This window comes from Carassius auratus, linkage group LG48F (assembly GCF_003368295.1).
Source record: "Carassius auratus strain Wakin linkage group LG48F, ASM336829v1, whole genome shotgun sequence".
Classification (NCBI taxonomy): domain Eukaryota; kingdom Metazoa; phylum Chordata; class Actinopteri; order Cypriniformes; family Cyprinidae; genus Carassius; species Carassius auratus.
Genome location: NC_039300.1, coordinates 2010688 through 2027938, shown reverse-complemented (window position 1 = coordinate 2027938; position 17251 = coordinate 2010688).

The following is a 17251-nucleotide window of genomic DNA, read 5'->3' as shown; positions in this document are numbered from 1 at the left end:
TTTCATTTTTGGGTGAATTATCCCTTTAAACATTTAAAATAAACTTCACTTAATTCCATGAATACAGCAGGATTTCTGGATTCATTTACATATGCTGAGCAAACACCATTAGCATGTTTTTCCCTCTTATTTCCTCTGTACTACAGGAGTCTTTAAAAGTCATTCCTATCTGCTGCTCTCTGAATGTCTTGTTGAAACCTTCACCTCTGTAAGAGGGTAACTGTCATATGATTAGGGCATCGTGGAGTCGGTTCTCACAGCTACACAGTTTTTAAGTGTCATATTTCAGCATTCTGTTTGTCCACCTTACATTATATCTCATAGAAACAAACCTGGTGCACAGCCAGAAAAGCAGAAAGCATTAAGGCATTATTACTCATGCTCATTATTAAACACAATTTAATCATCCTTGTGTTGTTCCAAACCCAAATTAATAAATACAATTGTAAAGTAAAATGTCAGTTACAGAAAGAGAAATGGAGGATATAATTTGAAAAGGTTTAAGTAAATAGTATTGTGCATCATCATTATGCAGTTTTTAATGTATATATGCAACTTGTGTCATGTATTAATGACTGAATTGCATGTCGCGTGTGTGTGTGTGCATGTGTTTATACCACTGCAAGCACGCACAGGGACTTTATGCACGTCAGGCTGCATATGATATAATTTAGATATTATGAGTGAATGAACGCGGATGGTTACTCACTGTCTGTTCTGTGTTGTGTCAACATGCCCCTCATATTTACTGTACTCTCACTGTGCCCTTCAGTCTATACAGAGAAACCTTTCATACTGCAAACAGTCAGCCTTATGTAAACAGCCCTTGGTCATCTCTCTAAAGTCAAATATACAGAGATCAAACATCAGAGAGTCATGGTTCCTCTGTGAAATGCTCTGATTAATGCCACAGATTTAAGGTTTGTGTAGCATTTTCTCCTGGTGCCCACTTATAATCTTCTTGCACCATGAACAAAAGTAATTTAGAGTTACATTTTTCCATCCTCTCCCCTGAAACTTGCAGTTAAGCAGAATGTTTTTATTTATTTATTTTTATTCTTATTTTTTTATGGGGGGTTAAATGTGTCTTTATACAACTCCAGAGAATTGTTGAATTTCAACTTTTTTGAAACAGTTTGTGGACAGTGAGCCAAGCGCAGTCAACCAGTATTAAGGCCTGACCTCACTGATGCTCAAGGCAACCAACACTATTACACTCCAAGTTAATTATATATATATATATATATATATATATAAACACTAAAATAGCTGTTTCTGACAACTTGTCAAAATTATTGTCAAAATTGTTTAGTGCTTTAGAAATGCAAGTAAAACCTGTAGCTCTATATAATTTTAGATTTTCAAAGCCTAGATTATTTGTAGATGATTGCAAGCCGATTTGAAACAGAAGCAACTCTCCTGTTCTGCCATATCCCAAGTAGACAAGTTTTATTTAATAAGATCTCTTAAGACCTGCTTCGATAACATCCTTCTAGAGATCATTTTAGAATTTTCAATCATACTGTATGTAAATTTGAAACATCTTGTGCTGTTAAATTGTTTTTACATTTTGTTTGGTTTTATGTTATAGTATTGATAAAAAAATAAAATAAAATAAAACTCCCATGTGACTGATCGACACTGTATAGAACACGTAATGTATAACACAACTTTTGCTGTGAAGATAACCTCAGCTGCTGACATGGCATTTCAATTTCTACTACACCTATCAGTTATACTCCTGAAGAGCTCTATTAATTACAGATCCATGTTTTTATGTTGTTTACTCAAAATTATAACCCTACCATCTAAATATCGCGGCAGAAATCGAGCCTCGTCAGACCAGGCAACCGGTTTCCAGTCTTCTATTGTGTAATTTGGGTGAGCCTACGCAAACTGTAACTTCACTTTTGGTGTGGTCTTCTGCTGCTGCAGCCCAAGATTGACAGAAATAACGCAACTTTCATAAAAACAGTGATGATCAACAAATGTATATTGTCTATTTGTCTATTTAAATGTCTATTTTAACCACAGTTGTTTATTATTATTATTATTTTTTTAACTGCACTGCATGGTGGGAACTTCCAAAAAATTGTTTCACTTAAAAACTTGCTTGCTCAGATGAATGTTGTGGTTGTTGTGGAAATTGTGGTTTAATGTTTGGATAAGTACTTCAATGTTTAAGTAAAGTCAATTAAATAAGTTTTGTTAGCAATATGCTTGAAGCAATCTAGTTAAATTTTGACAAAATAATGAATTGCCTACCACAAAATACTTGAGAAAAAAATAAAATAAAAATAAAACAACAACCTTGATTCTCATGACTGGTACAAATAGGAATAAACAAAGAGTGTACAAAGAGTGTTTTTTTTTCAGTTCATAAACTCGCTATAATTAATTTCCTTTTCTAGTTTGTCACACAAATCTCAATGCATGTGTGAGTAAGTGAGTGAGGTGAAAGTTTACTTCTTCAGTCAAGACTCTCCCAACTATGGCTCTCTTTATATTATCAAGTATCCAGTTATGTCCCTCCACCTTCTCTGCTTTCCCTCAATCTGCCTCTCTCTCTCTCTCTCTCTTTGGGAGTGATACTGTGCTGGTAATTACTGTGTTCTCTAAACGTAAAATAACCAGCATGGCCTAATTACAGCTCACTCATGATTACACCATCTTCACTAGGAGTATTTGTGAGGGGAGGGGGTGGGGGGTAGACTGTTGCATCTATGGTGTCAAATTCTCTGTTCATTTTATAGTTATTGTATAAATATACATTTAAGTAAGTTTAACCCAGTGAAACATTGTACAAAAAGTAACTTAGTTCTCATATTTTAGAACTGGATTATCTCACAAAACCTACAGTATCAAGAACATGTGCAGGTTATTTTTCACCTCAAAATCAACAAAATACATACGAAAGTGATTTGCTTTAATACAGTGATTCTGCACAGTTACAATAATTTGCATCATGACATTACTTTTAAGATAATTAAGCATTTTCTACAAATACAAATACTAATGCAAACAATTATGTAATGATATTACATTAATGTTTGCTGTCTTCATTTATGTTGAATGACATTAACAGAAATATACAAATTTTATAACAATATAACAAAGTAAACATTGTATACTACATGGTACGGTCACATTTTAGGGGATCAACTCTCACTATTAACTAACTATTAGTAAGGTAATGGTTAAGTTTCTGTGATATAAAATTTGTGGGAGCACTTTAGCGACGGACCTCAAAGGGGCAGGGGCTCGAGACCCCCCCGCCTCCCTTGTGCACTCCACTGCTACCAAGAGTATAGGCCTAGTGCTGACTTCAGTTACATTTTTAATTTAAATTTGTGCATTTAGCAGACACTTTAATCCAAAGCGACTTACATTGCATTCTGGCCATCAGTTTTTACCTATAATGTGTTCCCGGGGAATCAAACCCCCAACCTTGCACTTGCTTGCTAACGCAATGCTCTACCAGTTGAACTACAGGAACGAGGATGAGCCTGCGTTATCAGCTTTTAACATTTGTCATCAAGGAATAAAAGTCCTCAGAATGTCACAACTGACAAGTCAGAATCAAGCATTATAATAAACAGCCAATGTGCTAATAATATGCATGCTAGTTAATAGAGAGAATTAGTCCTTAAAATAAAATGTTAACCCTGTACTATACAAAAAAAGCAGGATGTTAGCATTCCATTCTGAGTCATTAAAAAAAAGAAGTATTTGTGTGCTCAGAAATAGAAACATGACAATTAATGGAAAATATATATTTATATATAATAATAAAATAGCTGAAGTACTGGAATTTATCATGGCATAATACTGGCAGCAATGTGGAACTGCATGGAAATGTTGTACCTTCCAAAAAAATACAATTCCTCTCAGTTGTGATGTAACACAAAAGCATATAAAACTAACTGCAATTGAGCAGACAGTGTTAAACAGATGAGTCACTGTGCACATGCACAAGAAAAAGCCAGCTATAATGGAAAAAAGACATCACATTAGCTAAGTTCTGTGTTGTAACTCCTTTGCAGAACTAGTTATGCAGTAATCTTAGCAACAAAGTCATTTAATCAGAGGTACTAACTACTTCATGACAGTCAGTGTTATCCAATGACATATGAAGAGCTGTGACTACATTTTACTGGAGCCCTATTCTGCTAAGAAGTCCATGCAGTAAAGCCTAATGTATACTTTAAAAAGTGTATAACAATAATTACAATATGACAATATGACAATTTTGTTGAGTTTATAATGTTATAAATTTATCATATTGTAATATTTGTTATTACATTATGACCTAATATATATTTGATAGACAGATATATAGATAGATAGATAGATAGATAGATAGATAGATAGATAGATAGATATAAGCTTGAGAAAAGTATTACCGACATTTTATTACAAAAATCAAGTCATCTTTATTTATGCACTATGCTTTATACAAAACAGATTGTGTCAAAGCAACTAAACAACATTAATTAGGAAAACCGTGTGTCCATAATGAAAAATGTCAAAGGCAGTTCATCATTGAATTCAGTGATGTCTTCATTCAGCTCAGTTCAGTTTAAATTGTATCTGTGCAATCATTTGCAATCAAGTCAACGATATTGCTGTAAATAAAGTGTCCCCAACTAAGCAAGCCAGAGGCGACATCGGCAAGAAACCCAAAACTCCATCGGTGACAGAATGGAGAAAAAAACCTTGGGCTTTTTTTCAGGCTCAGTTGGGGGGCCAGTTCTCCTCTGGTCAGACAAAACCTGCAGATCAATTCCAGGCTGCAGCAAAGTCAGATTGTGCAGAAGAATCATCTGTTTCCTGTGGTCTTGTCCTGGTGGTCCTCTGAGACAAGGTCTTTACAGGGGATCTGTATCTGGGGCTCTAGTTGTCCTGGTCTATGCTGTCTTTCAGGGATGTAGAGGTCCTTTCTAGTTGCTGATCCACCATCTGATCTGGATACGTACTGGATCCGGGTGACTGCAGTGACCCTCTGATCTGGATACAGACTGGATCTGGTGGCTACGGTGACCTCGGAATAAGAGAGAAACAGACTAATATTAGCGCAGATGCCATTCTTCTAATGATGTAGCAAGTACAGGTGTTATGGGAAGTGTTTCAGGTTCCTGTTTACCTAATTAATGCAGCCTAAAAATCCTTTAATGGATTTGGATATTAAAAGCACTTTAGTATGTTATGTGTAAGCCAGGTTAAAAAGATGGGTCTTTAGTCTAGATTTAAACTGCTAGATTGTGTATGCCTCCTGGACAATGTTAGGTAGGTTATTCCAAAGTTTAGGCGCCAAATAGGAAAATGATATGTCGCCCGCAGTTGATTTTGATATTCTAGGTATTATTAAATTGCCAGAGTTTTAAGAACGAAGCGGACACAGAGAACTACAATGTAACAAGAGCTCGTTCAAATACTGAGGTGCTTTATAAGTAATAAGCAAGATTTTAAAATCTATACAATGAACCTGGCTAATATGATCAAACTTCCTGGTTCTAGTAAGAACTCTAGCTGCTGCTTTTTGGACTAGCTGTAGTTTATTTATTAAGCATGCAGAAAATCCACCCAATAAAGCATTACAATAATCTAACCTTGAGGTAATACACACTTGGATTAACTTTTCTGCATTTGACGTTGAGAGTATAGGTAGTAATTTAGATATATTTAGTTTTACAAATGCTAGAAACTTGGCTTTCTAAGGAAGGATTGCTATCAAATAGCACACCTAGGTTGCTAACTGATGACGAAGAATTGACAGAGCAGCCATCAAGTCTTTGACAGTATTCTAGGTTATTACATGAAGAGTTTTTAGGTCCTATAATTAATACCTTAATTTTTCTAATTGGTATATTTTGCTGGGTCACAAATAAATATACAGCTGAGTGTCATCAGCATAACAGTGAAAGCTAACACCATGTTTCCTGATGATATCTCCCAAGGGTAACATGTAAAGTGTGAAGAGTAAGGGCCCTAGTACTGAGCCTTGAGGTACTCCATTATGCATTTGTGATCGATATGATACTGCTGATACTCCTCTTCATTCACTGCTACAAATTGATGGCAGTCATATAAGTATGATTTAAACCATGCTTATGCACTTCCATTTATGCCAACAAAGTTTTCTAGTCTATGCAAAAGAATGTTGTGGTCAATAGTGTAGAACTTTTGGCCAATGTGAATTCCCGTAGATGCTCTTACCGCACGCATGTTTGATATATTTGCTTACAGGCAAAGAAATAATAATAAAAAAAATAAAAATGTTACCGGCTATTGTAATATCAGCATCAGGTAAGATTACTCACGTTTATATGTAATCCGTTACATAATGTTTTAATTACATATTTACCTTCATGAAAATTAAACATATGGTAGGTTTAGCCTACTACACAAAAAATAAAATAAAATAAAGGAAAACAATTTAAACTAAAAAAAACACACATTAACATGGTTTTGCTATGTTGGCCATTTAGTATTTATTGTGTAATAATACTAATTAATGGCAATCATTCTGAATGAATGCAAGGCACGCATACAGAGCGTGTGATATCTGTGACACCCAGATGCACAAATCAGACCCTCCCACCTCTGTAATAAACACAGAGATGTTAGTCCCGTTTGAATTGGTAAATTAAATCGCAGACGTCAGGTGGTAAGAATCTTCAAAAGTAGTTTAGAAAACTAGTCCTGTCCGAATAGGGCTTTTGTCTACACACTCACACATCTCGCTTTCTTTTTTGTCACTTGGTTCCCTCCTTACCTTCTTCTCATCTGTTTATAGCTGCTTCCCTTTTTTTTCAGCTGACTCACATGGACATGGAAGAAATGGTTACAAAAAGTTACGAAATCCTGAGACTCGGTCATTGTTTCTGTGGAAAAAGAGCTCTGCAGTTTCTTGTTCTGAGAGAACGGTGTCCCTTAGTATTGTCACAACTCGGGGTTAGAGTGATTGAGTGTTTCTCCATCTCAAACAGTGGACAGAGTGACGATGCAGAAATGGCAGATGGAGAATGGTCTTAGAACAGAAGGTCATGACAGTGACCGCAAAACATGACATAGAGGAACAGACGTTTGATTTGTCAAGCTAGAGGGTCATTTTGGTTAATCTCAATCTCTGTGTACATTTGATGATTTCCTCAAGTTTGCTTGCCTAGACAATTTTTGTCTGTGTGGTTTCTGGTAGCAATACAGCTAAACAGGCAGGAATCCATAACTCTGCAGATAGGTTATTCCCATGGAAAGTGCCTTTGCTGCTGAGCATGTGAGGGCACTGGTGAAGAAATAGCAGACTCTTGGAAGGTTAATTGGAGAGATAGATCTAATAAAGAGAAGAAAAGATCAAATTATCACCGGTCAACGCAAAGTCTGGTTTATCGGATATGTAAAATATCTTAGACATTCATCTCAGAAATTGTATTTATTTATTCCCTGGAAAACTTTAGACTAATCTAAGATGATTATTAAAGTGTATTAAGCAATATCAATAATTTGCTCTCAAAATAATTTGATATGAAATATTTAGTACAATACAATATGTGACTTGTTAATTTTATTAGACAAGACATATGTAAACATAGATTTGGGTAGGGGGGGATAGGGAATGTCCAAACTCACACTCTCCCAAATTAGGATGCCTAACACCAACTTTATATCATTTCATTCTGAATTCTGAAAATAAAACTCAGCCTATTTCTCTCAAATGTTCATTTGTCATGCTGCAACAAGATCTGTAATTATCAAGCGACTGTAATTTTGCATAGCTGAGCAAAAGTCTTCATCTGTCTATAAATGTGTCATCTAATATTTGAAAGATTCAGTACAATGCAACTGGAGTCAAATTAATGTGGTTGGATGCTGCACAAAGTGAGGTACAATGACATTATCTAGGTTTGTCACAACCAATAGACAGGTATTACTTTAGCTAGACTAAAGTATTGACATGACAATTTAAAAACGTTTTAAAAATTACAGCATAGGGTTGTCCCCTGCCTCCTTTGAATCTGTCTCTAATAAACAGCATGTGAGATTATTATGGTCTGTTTCTTAGGAGAAAAATGCATAAGAAGGCACTTGAGCAACGACCTAAATTTGATCTTTAATTAACCTTATTGCTGTTGAGTACAAACGTTTGAGATTTTCCCAACATGGTTGTATTAAGGCAGTTTACATTTCAAGATAATAAAATAGCTGGCACTTCAAGGACAGAACTGGTATTGTCCTGCTCAGAGGCACATGATACAAATATAAGGCAGACCAGAGCCAGTTGTAACTAGAATGAGTAGATGACTTTATTCCATGGAAACGGTAACATACTGTCTTATAAATTCAGAATTGCACATACCCACCCTTGAGCACACATCACTCACATGAGTGACCAAACCCGTTGCACAGAGGAAGAGGCAGGAAGTTCCTTCTTTCACTTCCAGTCATGCTGCATGTAAGTATCTGTCTGCAGGGTGGAGTTATGGAGCAGTGTCGACTGCGGTCAGAACAGGATATCAACCGCTGTCTGCGTGTAGACGGAGGGAAGAAATCGAGAAGGGAGGAGGTGAAGGAGAACGAGATTGGGGAATCAGTGGTTTGAAACCATGGAAATGTACAAAGTCAAAGTATTAAGAGCAGTTGCTGTAAATGTAAAAACAAACACAGCTCAATAATATTGTTTATTAGACCTAGGCAAAAGGCAATAATTTCAGTTTCAGAACAATCAATTTAACACATGTAATGTTCCATTTAACAGATAATTTCTAGTTCAATTAAATTTTTTTATTCTAATTTTTAAACCAACAAGACCACCAGTTAACATAATAATAACCCCCCACTCCACTCCTTTTTCAAGAGTTGATCTTTAAGTGGGGAAATGATACAATCAATGAAATCAGCTTCAGTTGCATCAACTACCTGTCATCTGGACTGGTGGCTCTGGAATAAACTAGCTGCATCCTAAGAATAATGTGACATTTACTGATTTTGCCTGGTTCAGCAAAATGTACTTCACAGAACAAATTTGCGTACTTTGAAAAAATGGTCAATACATGCATGTGAATGTTAAAGGGTGTAAGCATGAGACAAATTATGTCTATCAATGTGTGTGTGTGTGTGTGTGTGTGTGTGTGTGTGTGTGTGTGTGTGTGCGTGTGTGTGTGTGTGTGTGTGTGTGTGTGTTGAATTGCAGTGGGCAGCTTGTGGTGGAACAGAAGGTCTCTGCATGGTGGGCAGTGTGGGCGGACTTCGGGAATCACCGTGAAAAACAATAACGAGCCAAGGACACTTCCCAAGCAGGGGTTCAAAGATATGTGAGTGTGTGAGAGAGAGTGCTTGTGGAAGTTTTAACATATTGGTTGACAAAGTAAATTCTTTTCAGTTACAAACAACTGTTCTCCTCACTATCATCCCTCTGTATCATTTCTCAAATGCTCTGGCTGGGTGCCAGTTGAAGTGGACAAAATGGAGCACTCTGCTATGGCTTGTGGTGCCTTGTGCTGGCATTAATTTGCTTTCTGGCCCACGCAGACAACAATGCTTGAAAGTCATATTTGGACTGAATTTGGAGCCTAATTTGTTGTTGTTTTAGCAGTAGTTGATTCTGTTCCACTGAGTATAAATGAATCCCTTCTTATACTTTTAACACACATCCTCAGCCTTGAAAGTGTTTGATATGTTTGGCTTCAGAACAGTATTTCTCATCTTTCTGTATATACATCCCCTTCACACACTCAGAGGATGAGACAGAGGATGGTTTGTTAAATGTAGTGAGTTCGGTGGCAGTAGTTTGGGAATAGTAGCAGCAATTTGTTTTCAAAACGCTGATGAGATCCAGATGTTTGGACATGCTTCTGTTTGGGAGTCCAGAGAGCAAAGTAGAGAGTTTAAAACAAATCTGTCTCGAGAGTGGCGTGAGTTCTGTCATTTTCTGGTTTGAGAAAAATGTGTTGCAGTCTACGAAACCAGTTGGTGGTTAAGTGTGGATATTCACAGTTCAATCGGGGAAGAGCTATTGATTTACAAGTTCCTAGTAGGCACGTTGTATTGCCTTCTGAGTATTTTTACACTCTAAATGCCCTGTGTCTATGCATGTATGGGCAGTTAAATGCATGTGTGCTTGTATTTATGGCCATTTGTATAGGCATGTATGTGTGAAGATCCTCTGCTGTATGTTCACAACCTCGATATGGTATTAGCTTGCTCACCAACTTGCCAACTTCATGTTGTCATTGTTTGGTACAGGACAGCACTCCTTCCTTACACCTTATTTCTGGGCCAATTCGGACTAGGCCTGGCACTGCCAACCAGAACTGATTTCACTGCAACATGCTGGGATGAGATCACATGTCCCTCCACAGGACAAGCGGTTTGGAAAATGCATTAATAGAGATCACCTACATTGTAATTTGGTCACCTCAACTCAAAATATTGAGACATTGAGTCTAGAGGTCTATGTACAATTTATGATTCTAGACTTAAAAAACCATCCTTCACCACATAGTAGATCCAAATGGTTATCTACTGGATATGAAAGATACTTTAGTTTAAGCTGATCTTTTTCAATGACCTATCAATTACAGAGGCAATTCCATTAAAATAGCCTCAATAGTAAGATGGCGGACTCGACTGCCTCAGTGCTTGAATATTCAGTGTTTGTACTGTTTTCGTAAATTTTTCCTGTTTCTCAAATATGATTTTATTTTATTTTTTACCAGGGATTAACTGCTGAACATTCGGCAGAACACTCCTCAAAATCTTCTACCAGATTTTGATTATTCAGATGTTTTGCTGAACGTTGTATTTGGTGGCGCAGCGGTACTCATCAAACCCGGCGTGCTGGTGAAGCTCAGGCAGCGTGGATTTCGAATGACCATTGCCTACCATCATCCCATTCGTCCATCTGTCGAATCTCCACTCTCTACCCAACAGGTCAAGTCAAGTCACCTTTATTTATATAGCACCTTAAACAAAAAAGATTGTGTCAAAGCAACTGAACAACATTCATTAGGAAAACAGTGTGTCAATAATGCAAAATGACAGTTAAAGGCAGTTCATCATTGAATTCAGTGATGTCATCATCTCAGTTCTGTTTAAGTAGTATCTTCGCAATCATTTGCAATCAAGTCAACAATATCACTGTAAATTAAGTGTCCCCAACTAAGCAACCCAGAGGCGACAGCTGCAAGGAACCAAAACTCCATCGGTGACAGAATGGAGGAAAATCCTTGGGAGAGACCAGGCTCAGTCAAGGGGCCAGTTTTCTTCTGACCAGACGAAACCAGTAGTTCAATTCCAGGTTGCAGCGAAGTCAAATTGTGCACAATAATTCCTCTGATCTGGATACAGACCGGATCCAGTGGCTACGGTGACCACGGATTAAGAGTGAAACAGACTAATATTAGCGTATATGCCATTCTTCTAATGATGTAGCAAGTACATCAGCTGTTATGGGAAGTGTTCCCAGTTCTGGTTCACCTAATTAATGCAGCCTAAAAATCCTTTAATGGATTTGGATATTAGAATCGTAGTCTTAACAAGCTGGACCTTAGCACACTCAAAACTGTGGAAGTGATTGTTGACCCCCACTCACCATCACGCACAGCACTTCAGTGACAGTGGAAACATTCAGGTTCCTGGCCATCATTATCTCTCAGGACTTGAAGTATGACAATAACATTAAGTCATTTCACATTGTGAAAAAGGCCCAGCAGAGGTTGTACTTCCTATGCCAGATGAGGAGTTCAACATGCCACAGGAGCTGCTGAACAGTTCTACTCCACCATCATCGAATCCGTCCTCTGAACTTCTTTAACTGTCTTGCTCAGCTCAGCTACCAAATCTGACCGCATAAGTCTACAGCGGGTGGAAAACACAACACTATATACCTTACAGCAGTGGTTCTCAATTGCAGTGCTCGCGCCCCACTGCTCTGCACATTTTGAACGTTTCTCTTAGCGCTTCAGACATTTGTTCTATCCGAACATAAGTGCCCTGCGAAGTGTACATCACAGGATATTTAGCTATGATTCCAGTTCGAAGCGAACATATGTTCCAATCAAAGTGCATTGAAGTGTGCAAGACGTGAATTTAAATTGTATTGATTTACAGAGGTATATGATGTCACAGTTGTCCATGTTTAAAGATGCTGCACAGCACAAATCAGTGAATGAATATTTACATGTGAGGTAAACTTCAATAGATTTCCCCTGCTCAGGGAGTAGGGAACAATGAACAATTGGAACAGAGTTCATGCACGGTGTTCATTTCTAACAAGCTGATTATCTGAATCAGGTGTGTTAACAAAGAGAAACGAGGAAAATATGCAGAGCAGTGGGGCGCGAGGATTGGAATTGAGAACCGCTGCCTTACAGTATCTATTTAACACACAGACTTATTTACATTTAAAATTTGCACATTTCATAACTGTAAATACATAATTCGCTTTCTGTAAATTATTTTGCATATTCTGTGGCACCGGGGAGCTTCTGTCACTAAAACAAATTCATTTTATGTCAAGTCAAGTCACCTTTATTTATATAGCGCTTTAAACAAAATACATTGCGTCAAAGCACTGAACAACATTCATTAGGAAAACAGTGTCTCAATAATGCAAAATGATAGTTAAAGACAGTTCATCATTGAATTCAGTGATGTCATCTCTGTTCAGTTTAAATAGTGTCTGTGCATTTATTTGCAATCAAGTCTACGATATCACTGTAGATGAAGTGACCCCAACTAAGCAAGCCAGAGGCGACAGCAGCAAGGAACCGAAACTCCATCGGTGACAGAATGGAGAAAAAAACCTAGGGAGAAACCAGGCTCAGTTGGGGGCCAGTTCTCCTCTGACCAGAAGAAACCACTATTACTTATATCCAATACACCCACAATGGTTAATCAATGTCTTCAGGAGACAGGTTAAAGCTAAACTCTGCAGGTGCAGGATTAGACATGCCAGATTTTGACCAGGCCTACAGTGATCCCATTCATTGTCCAAAAAAAAAAAAAAAAAAAAAGAGATGAATCTGTGTACTGTCAGCGATGTAACAGTGTCTGGTCTGTGTTCCCTAGGTGCCCACTAGTGGTCTCACTTCCCCATAAAACCACCCCACTGCAGGCACTACATTTCCCACACGCCTTGTCAGTTTCATCACTGTTAATTGCACACACTGTAATTGCACTCAGCTGTCCCCACTTTCACCATTTACACCTGTCCATATATACCCGGTTTGTTTCTATCAGTTTCATGGAGTCCTTGTTTTATTTCACCCTGCTTTCTCATGTTCCCTAGTGTTTTTCTTGTTTTGGACTGCTTTTGTTTATATTGACCTCTTGCCTGTATGGACTACGATTTTTGGATTCTCCTAAGAAACACCGCAATTGGATCTCTCTGTTTGTGTGTAAGTTTGTGACAGAAGGACTCCAGCATGGAGGTGAAGAGGGGGAGGTTCTAGAACCTAATCAGCCTCCGTCAAAAGGGGAGTGAAGTGGGTGGTCTAGCTCAGATCTTTTGGACGATGGCAGTAGGGCTGGGGTATAATGATAAGGCACTTAAAGACTTATTCAACACCTGCCTGGATGACCCTGTGCCTGAGCGGGATATGACGGGGCTGGAGATCCTGGACTTCTGAGGGTTCACCAGTTACCTACACCATCATTCAAAATGGGATACACTGACCACATCCGACTCTCCAGACACGATGGCCGACTCTATGCCGCTGTCTCCAGAAAAGATGGCCGCCAGCCCAGAACCACTGCCCAAGATGGCCTTCCACCCAGCGCCACCGCACAAGATGGCAGCCACCGTGAACTCTCCAGAGCCAGGTCCCCGTTGACCCTCCAGAGTCGATTCAGTCCCCCGATGTCACCTTACTCATGGGTGAGTCTTCTAGTTAGCTCCGATCAATTAAAAAATGCTGCTTGATATACAGACTTGAAAGTCCTTCATCTGTTTTAGCTGTTGTTCCAGGCTCTTTTCTTTTAACTTGTTTGAGTTATTTCTTGTAGGCAATAAGTAACCTAAGGAAATAAATCCTACTTAAAGAATTTTACACAATTTTACTGGGGAATTGTGTAGACCAACAAATTATTAATTTATATGTGAGTTTGGAGGTCATAATTACAGCTTTATGTGTTAAGCGTTTTATTTTTGTGCTCCCCTACAAAGGAATACAGGAGGCCACTACTGCAACAATAGGAAGAACAGAGAATGTTCATTAGTTGTGTATTTAAGTTCATATGGATCTGTTAATTAGAAAATATTTCCTGGCAATTACAACTTATTCTATATGAGAAATCCATACATACAGTATCTTTTACCATCATTTGTTCAGTCGTTGTTCACAGAAAAATTCCTGCATTGCATTTCTATCATTATTATGGAGTCACATGCACTCCATTTGTAATTGCAATGATTTTGTCATAGCTTGCATTACACTCAACAATGCTTTTAAAAGGGTTAAAAATTGTCAGGGGATTGAAGCAGCATAAATTCCAGACCAGATTTATCCCAAGATGGGATAACAAATTTTTTTTTTTTTTTTTTTTTCTTGGCTTACAATGCCTGTCAATTAAAAAATAAATATTTAGTAATTTTTCTGCTTTCACTGAGCCCTAATTTCTTCGAGAGGAATTGAAATGTGCAGATTGGGATGTTGGTATATGATTCGGCATCATAGAGGTAGTCATTTGCTCCCAAAATGTGAGGAGTATGCATCTGTTGAGGTTGGCGGTTAGTCGTTAAAACAAGCATGGTGTAATTAAAGAATAACACCGAGGAGTAAATGTAGTGGGAGATTATGAAGAAGTGATATAGAAGTAGCATCTCCATCAGATGAGTTTGGCTGTACAGTCATCCAAAGAAATAAGAGCAGGTTTTTTTGTTGCCCCTTTGAGGCCTAGAATGTGGGACTCCTACATCACGTCCTTGTGCTCTGCACACTGCTATCTTATGAGTAGATCTGTAAATAAATATAGGGGTAAAGGGAATTCCAGAAGAGGATGGAAGAGGGCAATAAAGTACAGGTAAATGTCACCGCATAAAATTAGTAAATTGTTGATAATGGCCAGCTGCCACATAAATATACATTAAAACAAAATTGAAAAAAAGGCACCTCTCACTGAAAAAACAAAACTAAAAACCTTGTTCTGTCTGATTGGGGGCCTAACTCATTCAGCACTTTGGCTTTCTGTTTGTATGCCATATTATGGGCATACAAGTAACTGTGAAAACCACACGTGTTTTTGCCTGTTGAGGCAGTCACACTATGGGCCAGCAGCTGAGAACTCTGCGTTTTACATTACTCGCTACACTTATTCATTACACACTTCAGCTGTGCGAGAAGCTGCACCGTGACTACATTCACTGAATTCCTGTTAGCATGAATTACATGATGATGGAATTATTTCAAACATATTATGCAAAAAGAAAAAACGTTTGCCTTTTCTGTGTAGCTGGTTTCTGTCTGTTGGTTATCGTTTTCCCCCCTTATGGTGTTGTTTTGCTAAGTGTTTGCTGAAAGCTTCCCTGGAGAGTCTTTAGGGTATTTTTTGTGCCTGTGGAGTATTTACTCCGAGATTGTGTGCATACGCTTGGTTGTGTAACTGCACACCCTCTACAGCTGTCAGATACTTGCAACGTTAGCCTGCAGAACAGAGGGAAAATCACCTCTCTTAAATACCATCGAGATGTTGAGTCAGTGTTGTGCAATAACAAACCTTGAGTCCCCTAAACAGACTCATTTTCTCTACTTCTCACTTTCTCGGTTTCCCTTCAAGGGTGATTGCCTGTTAGAAAGACTGCTGCCTACAGTGGCATGCATGTGCCAGTGTTTGGAAATGTGCTGTAAGGTTTTATAGGGGGTAACATGTTTTGAAAACTGTCTCTCAAGGAAAATATAGTCCACTTCAGCAAACACTTCAAATATGACTTAAAACCACTCAAAGAGGCCCCAATTGTCTCTCAAGGGAGCACACATATCCATAATAATATGCATTTGACACTGTTAGTGCCTTTCTCACTCTCATGTCAACACAACTGGAGGTATTTAGGTCATTTTAACCTGACAGATAGTTAGTGTTGGGGAAGTTACATTTAAAATTAGACAAGCTACTTGCATCATTAAACTACCCTTATTAAAAAAAAAAAAAAACAGTTTGAGTACAAATATCCCATATCCCGGCGGAATACGGAAAACTGCAAGCTTTAAACATGCTCTTGCAGTACTTGAGGCTATTGAAAGTAAATATTTATGTTTAGTTTCTGCTTAATTTGAATAAAGATATGAGACCCGAGAAAGTCTGCAGTATTTTTTATTGTCGTATTAAAATGAATCTTAACTTTAGTCATAGTTAAACATAACACTTTAAAATAAAACGTTATACGGTTGTATGTAAATATCTATAATATAACCTCGAGCAGATCTAGGCAGGTGGTGCTGGGGAAGGTGGAGAGTTCCCATGACACGCTGCAATGAACTGATTTGATACAAGTCAGAAATAAATAGGTTATGTGGATAGGAACAAACAATGATTGGATGAGCAATCAGCTTTAAGTAAACCAATCAGCTGCTCGGAAGAGTTTCATGACTGAACTATATGTGAAGAGTTTGGTTCCAAAACGCAATCAATCAATCAATTTTGATTAATTTGAGTTAAAATGTGTTTTCTTAATCAAGAAAGTGGCAAGATGTAAACCACTATTTTCTGTTTAAAACGTTCACATATCATTTTTAGGTTATACTAACGTTAAAAATTAAAATCCAGTTTCAAAAATTTTCAATTTTTCAAAGATTTATTATGAAACTTAATTTTCCGCCCGGAATTCAATAAATCTGATACTACTTTTTTTTTTTTTTTTTTTTTTTTTTTGTCAAAGTGCAACAAATCCATTTTAATCAATATGAAAGTTATTTTTCATATAAACTGATGAAAATACACAACATATTAAGATCCACATGACAACCTATGAACTTGGTCAATACTAATCTTTATATACAGGCACTGGACTAAGAACACATTCGTTAGTCATTACTTCCAAAATTAATTAAACGTGTCATCTTGTTAATGCTATAAATTAATTACAGCAATAAAATAAAATTTTAACATGAACAACATCACATTAGACCACATAAATTGACATTTACTTGCATTCAACTTCCAAAAGTGCATTCATCTTTGCCATGTTACATTCATTTAGTTGACTAGTGCTATGTGTTGTATTAATAAAACACTAACGCTGACAAGCTATGCAATA